At 43.6% G+C, this 12,328-nt stretch overlaps 1 protein-coding gene across 1 annotated transcript in view; it reads left to right on the top strand.

Annotated features, from left to right (window-relative positions):
• The window catches only part of RGS22 (regulator of G protein signaling 22), a 139,536-nt gene that overhangs the window by 32,098 nt on the left and 95,110 nt on the right, over positions 1-12,328 (top strand). The window lies entirely within an intron of this gene.

The raw sequence follows: 12,328 nt of genomic DNA, 5'->3' as shown, positions 1-12,328 counted from the left end.
TAACATTAGCAGTGAGGTTTGACTGTACAGAGACCAAAATAAATCAGTTGCTTGCAGACTCATACCAAAACCCTATCAGTAAGTAGCAAGTAAATTGATGTACTTCAATTGTACAGCTGCATCTGGTGTCAGGCTTGAAGTCAGAATCCGACACTTATTTTAGTCCACATGTAGTCTGCCCATTATTTTATTTCCCACTTCCATCCACATCTCTTTCCTGCACTGTGCACTTGTCTCAGTCACACTTTTGGTAAGCCCATAAGCTAACCCTAGCCAAAATGAGTAAGAAAACAAACGTCACTGGAGAGCTCCTTTGAAGTATTAAGGTGAGTTGTATAATTATTGTATTATATATTACAATGTAATAACAATAGAAATAAAGTGCACAATAAATATAATGCACTTGAATCATCCTGAAACTATCCCCCTCCCAAAGTGTATGGAAAAATTGTCCTTCATGAAACCGGTCCCTGAGCTAAGAATGTTAGGGACCACTGGTCTAGCAGTTTTGTTGATGTTCAGTTATGATTCACATATTTACCTTGAATATTTAGAGTACTAGGTTATTTTGGGGCTGCATAACTTCATGTTTCCTTTACTTATAGTATAGATGCATTCTAGAAAATGTGGGTACACAGAACATTTATTTCACTTAGGTTTTTAACAAACAATAATGAACGTTTAACAATACTATTTTCCATTGATTTTAAAATGTCTGGCCGGGCTCAGTGGCTCAGCCTGTAATCCCACACTTTGGGAGGCCGAGGTGAGTGGATTGCCTGAGTCCATGGGTTCGAGACCCGCCTGGGCAACTTGGCGAGACCTCATCTCTACAGTAAATCAAAAAATCAGCCAGGCATGGTAGCCTGGAAGTCTGAGGCAGAAGGATCGCCAGAGCCCAGTGGGTCGAGGCTGTAGTCTGAGCGACAGAGTGAGACTTCAACTCACAAAAAAAATAAAATAAAATAAAATAAAATGTCTGATAGAACTAAGCTAAAATATGTCTAACATTTAAGACATAGCTGTATTCTAGCCTGAATGTTCTTCTATTCTTCTGTTACTGAATTCAAATATATTTCTGTCATTCCCATTAACTTCCATCAAATTCAATGGTGATAATGATAACTATGTTACAGCATAGTTTTGAAGCCAAAAAAAGAAATATGTTCTGAACTATATAGCACTATATGATTGTAAATTTAAACACTTATATTAAGTGTGACAATATTTATTTGTTTATTCACTTCCTTCAGGGAATAGACCTTTTGTGTTTCATGGAGGTCCTGATAACCTATTATTTATTGTTAAACAAAAGCTATATAGTAGCTTCTTGAGTTATGTATTTTCTCAAAAAAATCTACTGAGTGACCTTATTCAATATATTTGAAGGTAGATTGTGATTAATTAAGCAAACTTATTATAAACACTAGGGAAACATTTTTTTTTTTTTTTGAGTTGGAGTCTCACTCTGTCGCCCAGACTGGAGTGCAGTGGCCGCACTGGAGTGCAGAAATTGACCTGCTGGTCTCCAGCAATCCTTCCACCTCAGCCTTCCAAGTAGCTGGAACTACAGGCACGTGCTTCCACGCCCAGCTAATTTTTTGATTTGTTGTAGAGATGAAGTCTCATCAAGTTGCCCAGGCGGGTCTCGAACCCGCGGGCTCAGGCAATCCACTCACCTTGGCCTCCCAAAGTGCTGGGATTACAGGCTGAGCCACCAAGCCCAGCCTTAGGGAAACATTTTAAAAGTTTTTTAAAAAGAGGTGTAAATAATACAACAATAGTGGAGATAAAGAATAAAAAAGTACTCAAACAAAAAGACAGAAAATGAGGGAAAAAGAAACAAAGAATATCTAGAACACATAGAAAACAACTAGGATAATGGTAGTAAATTTTAAACCACATCAGTAATCAGTAGCAAATAATAATATACATCAGTAATTACATGAAATTGATTTATTTTTTATTTTAAAAAAATTTTTTTTAATTGAGAAAGCTGGATTTATTGAGAGGACAGAGAAGCTCCCACAGTGGGAGGGGACCCGAAGGGGTTGCCCTAATTACATGAAATTTAAATGGCCTAAGCACTCCAATTAAAAGCCAGAGTCAAAGAGATACAAAATAAAGACCCAACTATTTGCCATTTACAAGAAACCAAACTTAAATATCAGACATAAATAGGTTAAAAAGTTAAAAGGATAGAAAAAGATATACCACAGAAATACTAATGAAAGGAAACCTGGAGTGGCTGTATTAATATTAGGCAAAGTAGCCTTCAGTACAAGGAATCTTGTACATGATATGACATGACATAATGAAAAAGGGGTCAATTCATCAAGAAAGCTTCACAACCTATACTGTGTATGTAGCTGACAACAGAACTTCAAAGTATATGATGCAAAATATGATAAAACTGAAAGGGGAAATAGACAAATCTATATTTATAGTTGGAGACTTGAGCTCTGCTCTCTTAGTAATCAATAGAAAAGATAGACAGAAGACAAAAGATCAGTAAGGATATCAAATTTCTGAAAAACACTAGCAGCTGAGTTAATCTAGTTGATGTTTATAGGACACTTTATCACACAATAGCAGAGTACACATTCTTTTTCTGTTTACCAAAATGGACCATATTCTGGGCCATAAAGCAGATTTCAACAAACTTATTAAAATATTTGAAATCATGCAAAATGTGTTCTCTGACCATAGCAGAATTAAACTATAAATGAGTAACAGAAAGATATTTGAAAAATTCTCAAATATTTAATCAATTAAACACACGTCTAAAAACCCATAAGTCAAAAAGTAATTCCCAAGGGAAATTAAAAATTATGTTGACTTGAATAAAAATTAAAGCATAACATATTAAAATTTGTGGGGTACAACTACATTTTCCATAGAGGGAAGTTTATGGCATTAAGTGTTTATGATAGAGAAGACTAAATATCTCAAATCTATGATTTACTTTTTACTATAGGAAACTAGAAAAATAAAATTAAATCAAAAGTAAAGAAAAAAAAAGAATCAGTGAAATTGAAAACAGAAAAGCAAGAGAGAAATCAATAAAAATAAAGCCTATTTCTTTAAAAAGCAAACAAACAAACAAACAATGAAATTGACAAGCTTTTAGCAAGACCAAGGAGGAAAAAAAGGAAAGAAGCTATAAATGCCCAATATCAGAAATGAAAGAGGAGATGTCATTACCAATCCTACAGGCATTCAATAAAATGTAAGGGAATATTGCAAACAACTTTATGTCTACAAGCTCAACAAATTTAAATGAGATGGACACATTTCTTTTTTTTTTTTTGAGTTGGAGTCTCACTCTGTCGCCCAGACTGGAGGCAGGCTGCTCCCGGCCACCACAGCCTCGACCTGCTGGGCTCCAGCGATCCTCCGCTTCAGCCTTCCAAGTAGCTGGAACTACAGGTGTGCACTATCATGCCCGGCTACTTTTTTTGATTTATTGTAGAGATGAGGTCTCGCCTGCCCAGGCGGGTCTCGAACCCGTGGGCTCAGGCAATCCACTCACCTCAGCCTCCTAAAGGTGCGGGATTACAGGCTGGCCCACCGAGTCCGGTGACACATTTCTTTAAAGGCACAAATTATTATAGCAACAGTGCTTACTCAGGAGGATATAGAGAATCTGAATAGTCCTATATCTATTAAAGAAATTTAATTAAAAGTTTAAAAACTCTCTACAAAGACAACTTTAGGCCCAAATGTCCTCACTGATGCATTCTATCAAACATTCAGAGGTGAAGTAATCTCAAATTTATGAAAAATTTTCCAAAAAAACAAAAGAAGGATCAATTTCTGTCTCATTTTATGAGGCCAGCATTACCTTGATGCCAACACCAAAATAAGGAATTTCAAGGAAAAGAAAAACCTACAAATAACCCTCATGAACACAAAAATTCTCAACAAAGCAAATTGAATCCAGTGACACCAAAAAATATATGTTTAAGAAGATAACAAGCCGGGCTCAGTGGCTTAGCCTGTAATCCCGTGCCTTTGGGAGGCTGAGGTGAGTGGATTGCCTGAGCCCGCGGGTTCGTGACCCGCCTGGGCAGGCGAGACCTCATCTCTACAATAAATTTTAAAAAAAGTTAGCCGGGCATGGTAGTGCATGCCTGTAGTTCTAGCTACTTGGAAGGCTGAGGCGTAAGGATCGCCGGAGCCCAGCAGGTCAAGGCTGCTGTGGCCAGGAGTGGCCACTGCACTCCAGTTTGGGCGACAGTGAGACTCCAACTCAAAAAAAAAAAAAGAAGAAGATAACATAGGCATAAATCTTTCATAACATTGACTTTTAAAATACGACACCAAAAGTTAAAAGAAAAAAAAAAAAGATAAAATGTGAGGCCAAGTGTGGTGACTTACACCTATAATCACAGCACTTTAGGAGGTGGAGGTGAGAGAATTGCTTAAGCCCAAGAGTTCAAGACCAGATCAGCCTGGGCAACTTGGTGAGACCTTGTCTCCATAATAAATAAAAGAGAAAAATTAGCTGGGCATGGTGACACGTATCTGTGGTTCCAGCCACTTGGAAGGCTAAGACGGAAGGATTGCCTGAGCCCAGCAGGTTGAGGCTGTGATGGCTATGAGTGTGCCGCTGTACTCCAGCCTGGGTGACAGTGAGATTCCGACTCAAAAAAAGAAACAAAAAACAAGAAGTAAAAGTTTTATGCTCCAAAGGACAATACAAAGAAGATAAGAAGACAACCCACAGAATGGGAGAAAACACCTACAAGTCATATATATATATTTGTTGTTGTTGTTGTTATTGTTTGCTTTATTTTTCTGAGTCAGGAGCTCACTCTATAACCCAGCCTGGAGTGCACTGGCACAATCATGGATCACCGCAACTTCGACCTCTTGTGCTCAGTCAATCCTTCCACCTCAGCCTCCTGAGTAGCTGGGACTACAAGCATGTGCCACCACACACCTAGCTAATTTTTAAAAATTTTTTGTAGAGGCCAGGTCTCGCTACATTGTCTAGACTGGTCTCGAACTCCTGGGCTCAAGCAATTCTCCTGCATTGGCCTCCCAAAGTGCTAGGATTGCAGATGTGAGCCCTGTACCTGGCCTGCAAATAACATATTTGATAATGACTTGTATCTAAACTATATAAGGAACTCTTTTTTTTTTTGAGTTGGAGTCTCACTCTGTCACCCAGACTGGAGTGCAGTGGCCGCTCCCGGACACCGCAGTCTCAACCTGCTGGGCTCCGGCGATCCTTCCACCTCAACCTTCCAAGTAGCTGGAACTACAGGCGTGCACTACCACACCCCGCTAATTTTTTGATTTATTGTAGAGATGAGGTTTCGCCTGCCCAGGCGGGTCCCGAACCCGCAGGCTCAGGCAATCCACTCACCTCAGCCTCCCAAAGGTGTGGGATTACAGGCTGAGCCACCGAGCCCAGCAGGAACTCTTGCAACTCAACAGTAGAAAGACAAATAACCCAATTAAAAAATGGGCAAGGGATCTAAATAGACATTTCTCCAAAGAAGATATACAATAAGCATGTGAAAAGATGTTCAACATCTTTAGTCATAAGGGAAATGCAATAAAAACCACAATGAGATACCACTTCATACTCAACAGGATGGCTATGATAAAAAAGGCAAATAATAACAAATGTTAAGAGAATGTGGAGAAATTAGAACCTTCATATACTGCTGGTGCAATTGTAAGATGGCACAGCCACTCTGGAAAATGTTAGCCAGTTTTTAAAAAGGTTAGTCCTAGAGGATCATATGACCCAGAAATTCCACTCCTAGGTATGTACTGAAGATAACTGAAAGCATTTGTACACACAAAAACTTATAAGCAAATGTTTATAGTGGCATCATTCATAATAGCCAAAAAGTAGAAACAATCCAAATGTCCATTACTTGATGAATGGGTAAACAAAATGTGGTATAGCTGTGTAATGGAATATTATTCACCCATAAAAATAATGAAGTACTGGGTACATGCTATGACTTGGAGGAACCTGGAAAACATTATGCTAAACAGAAGAAGTCAATCACAAAAGACTACATATGGTATTTAATTGATATGAAATGTATAGAGCAGGCAAATATAGGCAGAAAGTAGATCAGTGGTTGCTTTGGAATTGAGGTGAGGGGAGATGGAACAAAATGGTGAGTGATTGCTAATAAGTATGGGTGTTTTTGGAGGGTAATGGAAATGTTCAAAATTAATTGTGATGATGACTGCACATCTCTGAATATATTAAAAATCATTGGATTATATACTTTAAAAGGGTGAATTGTGTGAAGTGTGAATTATATCTCATAAAGGTGTTATAAAACAGATGCAGACCAGATATAGTGGGTGGCTCATGCCTGTAATTTCAGCACTTTGGGAGGCCGAGGCAAGAAGATCACTTGAGACTGGGAGTTTGAGACTGGCCAGGTCAACACAGAGAGACTCTATCCTGACATAAAAGTGAAAAAAAAAAAAAATTAACCTGGTTAAAAAAAAAAAAAGTAAAAAAAAAAAAATATATATATATATATACAGGTACATACCTGTAGTCCCAGCTACTAGGGAGACAGGCGGATTGCTTGAGCCCAGGGGTTCGACGCTGTGTTGAGCTATGATTGTGCCATTGCACTCGAGCCCAGGTGACAGAGCCAGAACCTGTCTCTCAAAATAAGTTAAAAAATAAAAAAGATGGAAAGCATGTGCCCACACACATACACACACAAATTATGATGAACTATTTCTACATAACCAATGGAATCAGCAAAATAAACAACAAACAAATTGAATGGACAATACCACATGTTAGCCAGGATGCAGAACAACTAGAACTCTTGTACATCATAGGTGAGAATTCTATTTTGGAAAAGTTTGGTGTTCTTTCTAAATTAAGTATATACCATATTACTCATCTATCTAAATTAAGTATATACCATATTACTCATCTATCCTACTCCTGTGTATTATTCCTCCAAAAAATGAAATGTTATGTTCATATAAAAACATGTTTGCAAATATCTATAGTTGCATTCTTCATAATCACAAAAGCTGGAAATTATCCAAATTTCTTCAGCCGGGGAATGTATACAACTGTGGTATATCCTCACAGTGGAGTATTACTTAGCAATGAGGAGGAATGAACTAGTGATACATGGGAAAACATAGATCAATTTCAAGTACTTTATGCTGAATGAAGGACACAGAATCAAAGGTGCATACTGTATTGATTCCATTTATATGACATTCTGAGAAAGGCAAAACTACAAAACAGATCAGTGGTTGCCAGGGCCTAGGATTGGAGGGAGTTGTTGACTATAACCTGGCATGAGGAAATTTGGAGGGTGTTGGAACTATACTACATCTTGATTGTAGTCCTGGTTGCATGATTATATGCATATGTCAAGACTTGTAGAACTGTATACTAGAAAGGGTGGATTTACCTATACGTAATTTATACCTCAATAAATCTGACTAGGCCGGGTGTAGTGGCTCATGCCTGTAATACCAGCACTTTGGGAGGTGGAGGCGAGAGGATTGCTGAGCCTGTGGGTTTGAGACCAGCCTGTGCAACATGGCAAGACGTCATCTCTACTATAAATAAATTTTAAAAAATTAGCTGGGCTTGGTGGTGCATGCCTGTAGTTCCAGCAACTTGGAAGGCTAAGGTGGAGGAAGGATTGCCTGAGCCCAGCAATTTGAGGCTGTGGTGGCTGTGAGAAGCGTGCCACTGTACTCCAGCCTAGGCGACAAAGTGAGACTCTGACTCAAAAAATTTATAAATAAATAAATCTGACTAAATGAAAAGAGTTATTGGTTGATAACCATACTTTGGTTGTCTTGTACATCTAAATATAATTTTTATCAATCTAATTCCTTAGACATTTTAGACAGCTTGTGGATGGCTACTTGAAAATAGTTCTATAATGATTTATCTAAAGCCACTTTCACCTAACCTTTTGATTATTGTAACGTTTGGAGATACCGAAAGAGGCACAGGACAAAGGGCCAGTATAAACCAAGCATTTATTGGGGGAGAAACTCCCGGGCGAGGTCCCATGGTCCCGAAAGATGGGCCAGGGGAGTCACGCCCGAGGAGGGGCAGGATTGGGTTTTTAAGGGGGCTGTCTTTGGGGAGGGTGTTGGGGGCGGCAGCGAAGCAGGGAGACAAAGAGTCGCATCCGGCGTGGGCTGGAAAGTTTCTGTCTGGCTCTTCTCAGCAGCTGCCAGCAGGTTTCAGGAAGCTGGTATGTGGTTTGTGGGTTTAGGGTGGAGGGGCACATAGGAGATCGGTGAGTGGAGGGGCAGATGGGGGAAGGTGAGTGCTGCTTCTCCCCAGGCCTAACATCCTGACCTCTTTGATATAAGGGGTGTTGATTCGATCTGGCTGCTTCAAGCTGAAAGGGGGCGTAGTTTTAGGGGAGGCCAGGATGGGGTGGCTTGGAGGGAAGTGGCGCATACGGATAGGGGTGCAGGAGTAGCTGATTGAATGCGACGCGAGAAATTTTCTTCATGCGAGACTGCAAAAATATTACGCAGACAGGGTGCAACCATAAGTAAAAGACAGATAAGTAGAACAGGTCCCAAGAATGGCATGACTCATTGGGCGATGCTCGAGTTTCACCAAGCAGAGAAGGGCGATTTTGTGGTGTTTTTTGGTGAAGTTTGTCTTCCAGCTTTCGGAGGATGTTGACATTTTCCTATATGAGCCCTGTTTTATTAATGTAGAAACAGCATTTTTCCTGGAGAAACATGCAGGTTTCACCCTGGCCGGCTGTAAGGAGATCAAGGGCCCTGTGGTTCTGTAAAGTAACCCAGGCTAGAGAGGTCATTTGCCGCTGCAGGGATGCCAGGGAGCTTGCGGATGCTTCCAGAGCAGCTTGGAGCCTTTTTTCCAGATTTTGGGAAGAAAGGAGGCTGTGTCCCAGTGCTTCCCCGCCCAGCCCTCCAGCCGCCAAGGATGTGGCAAACGTGAGACTCAGCATGAGGAGGAAAAATGCTGCACGGCAAGCGTGGCGGGGAGTGGGAAAGCTTTGAGTAAGAGTTTTTTTTTCAGAATAGAACGTAAGCTGTGGCACAAGTGTTACCGAATAGCAACAAGGGTAAGAATTATTGATAGATTTGAAGAGGGTGCCATTATACCAAAAGAGCCCACCCCTTTGAGCAGATAAAGTAGATGGCACAGGTCTGGAGATGTTGCATGTGCAGGAGCTGAATGAGCAATGAGGAAGGCATATTGGGAGTCGGTGTAGATGGTTACCCTCTGCCCTTTAGATAGTTTGAGAGCCCGTGTAAGAGCAACAAACTCCGCTTTTTGGGAAGTGGTGCCCAGGGGAAGGGGCTGGGCCTCAAGAACAGAGTCAGCAGAGACTATAGCATAGGCTTGCGGGGTGCAGACAGAACTACCATCCATGAACAGAGTGAGGTTGGGGACTGAAGTGGCTGATCTGATCTGAGAGTCCGTCCCTGGGCAGAGTCAGGGCCTCCACCACCTCCGGGCAAGAGTGGGTAGGCCCTCCATCAGAGGAGGGGAGAGGGAATAGGGACACCGGGTTAAGGGGTGGTGAAGGCTTTAGAATTACCCCCAGGATGTCCAGGAACAACAAATGGAACTCCTGTATCCTGAAGGGGCCTAGGAGAGAGAGCACCCGATGTCCCAACAGTTCGTGGACTCTGTGAGGGGAGAAGACAGTGATATGGTGATGTAAGGAAAGTCTTAAAGCCTCCTTGGTTAGAACAGCGGCCGCTGCTAGTTCCCGTAGGCAGGGTTGTCACCCCTGAACAGTGATATCGAGCTGTTTGGAGAGCTACTAGGCGGCTACTAGGCGGTGGGAGGGGCCCACTGGGTGTGTTAGGACTCCTACAGCTATTCCATGGCACTCATCTGTGAACAAACAGAAGGGCTGAGAGGGGTAAGGGAGACAGCGGTGGTGAAGACAGGAGGGTGTCGCGGAGAGCAACAAACGCCTTGTGAACCTCAGCGGGGGAGGTGAGGGGCCCCATAGGCGTTTGTTTGGTGGCTGCATACAGAGGTTTGGCTAACAGGGTGAAGTTAGGGATCCATTGCCTGAAGTACCCCACAAAGCCTGAAAAGACAAGATTTGGTTATCATTTTCTGGGGGTGTCAGCTGCTGTATAGCGTGGCGGTGGTCCATTGTCAGGGCCTTAGTGGTGGGAGTAAGGCGGACGCCAAGGTAGACGACTTTGGTTGTGTGAGCTGTGCTTTCTGGGGGGACACCTGGTATCCCCTAGAGGCCAGGAAATTGAGAAGGGCGACTGAGTGTGTGTGGGACAGCTCTTCAGATGGGCTTCAAAGTAAGATATTATCCACGTACTGGATGAGGTGGCTAGGTTGGAGAGGGCAATCAGCTAGGTCAGCCGTGAGAGCCTGGCCAAAGAGGTAGGGGCCGTCCCGGAAGCCCTGTGGCAAGACCGTCCGTGTAAGTTTTTGTGCCTGTTCCGTGTCCAGGTCCTCCCAGGTGAAAGCATAAAGGGAGTAAGAGTTTGGGTATGGGGGATAGTAAAGAAAGCGTCCTTGAGGTTAATGACAGTGAAATGTGTTGTCTGAGGCAGTATCCAAGATAAAAGAGTGTAGGGATTAGGGACCACTGGGTGGAGAGGGACCACTGCCTCATTAATGAGATGGAGGTCCTGGACCAAGCGGTAGTTTTCAGAGGACTTACGGACCGGAAGGATGGGGGTGTTACATGGAGAGTTAACAGGTATGAGGAGGCCCTGAGAAAGCAAGCGAGTGATGATGGGTTTAAAGCCCTTACGATGTGTGGCTGAAATGGGGAACTGGGGTCTAGAAAGGAAGTTAGAGGGGTTTTTTAAAATTATGCAAATCGGGGTGTGGTGTTGGGCTATGACTGGGATGGAAATGTTCCACACATTGGGGTTGGCTAGGTGGAGTGGGAGGGGAGGCGGCAGGTTTGAGCTGGGAAAAACAGAGACTAGAGCAATACTGGCAAGGAGTCAAGGGGCCACCGATTGAACCGGCAGCGTTAAAGTGGCCCCCAGTTTTGAGAGGATATCCCAGCCGAGCAACGGAACGGGGCAGGATGGGACAATAAGGAAGGAGTGACTAAACATCCAATCACTGAGAGAACAAGGTAAAGGCGAGGTTTGAAGGGGGCAGAAGGCTGGCCGTCGATACCAATGACTGAGACCTGGGAAGGAGATGGAGGCCCTGAAAAGGAAGGCACAACCGAATAGGTAGCCCCCGTGTCCACGAGGAACGAGGTTGACTTACCCGCTACCTGGAGTAAGACCCTGGGCTCGGTGAGGGTAATTGGGGTCTTCGAGTCCGGGCATCCTCATCTTTCCGCCAGTCCAAGCAGCTGATGGAGCGGAGCAGGCGGCTCAGCCACACCCCCGTGTGAAGGCACCAGGGCCTGGCCAGGCCAAGCGCAATCCGACTTTCAATGGCCCTTTTGTTTGCTGATAGGGCATGGCTTACTCGGTGGACACGAGTTAGGGCACTGCTTGGCTCAGTGGCCCTCCTGGCCACATTTGAAACAGGCTCCCCGGGGAGCTTTGTTACCCGTCTCCGGACGTTGAGAGACCCCCGTACCCTGTTGCATTGGCCGCAGGGCTGCAACCAGGGCATGGGCTTGCACTTTAGCAGCCTGCTGGAGGCGCTGTTGCCTAGTGGTTTTTGCATTTTCCTCGCGGGCATTAAAAACCTGAAAGGCCATGTTTACCAGGTCACAGACAGGGATTTGAGGGCCATTCTCTGCCTTTTTAGCTTTCTGCGGATATTAGGGGCAGATTAAGTCATGAAATGGGTAGCGAGAATGGTGGGACGTATACCCGAACAAAGCTATCCAGGCCAGCAACCTCTCGGAGAGGACAAATGGGCGCAGGAATAAGGGGGTGGGGAGGGTGGTCCATGCAGTGTGAACGAGTATGTGTACTGACTGGAGAGGGGAGGGAGAGTGGTGGAAGGGGAGAATCGGAAGGTGAGGGAGGAAGATGGGGGTAGAGAGAGGGCGGGTTGTATGGCGGCAGGTTGGAAGAAAGAGGAGGATTTGGAGGACGAGGGATCGGTGCAGTTAAGTTTTTCAGAAGATTTATGAGGGGGAAAAACTCCAGATTGGGTGGGAGAGGCTTGTCGTACTTGGGTGGACTGGGGCAGATGGAATGAGGGAGGGGTCGGGAACAGAGGACAGGGAAGGGGTGGGAGTCTCCCTTTACCAGCAAGATTTGGGTTGTGGAACAATACTGACATAGGGAGGGACGGGAGTGCAGGAGCCAGAAGGCCTGAACATAGGGAATTTCTGACCATTTTCCACTGTGTTTGCAGAAGTTATCCAAGTCAGTGAGGATGTTAAAATCAAAA

This window comes from Carlito syrichta, unplaced genomic scaffold, assembly GCF_000164805.1.
Source record: "Carlito syrichta isolate Samal-C Ts95f unplaced genomic scaffold, Tarsius_syrichta-2.0.1 Scaffold308755, whole genome shotgun sequence".
NCBI classification, from domain to species: Eukaryota; Metazoa; Chordata; class Mammalia; order Primates; family Tarsiidae; genus Carlito; species Carlito syrichta.
This window is presented reverse-complemented; position numbering and strand designations above follow the sequence as displayed.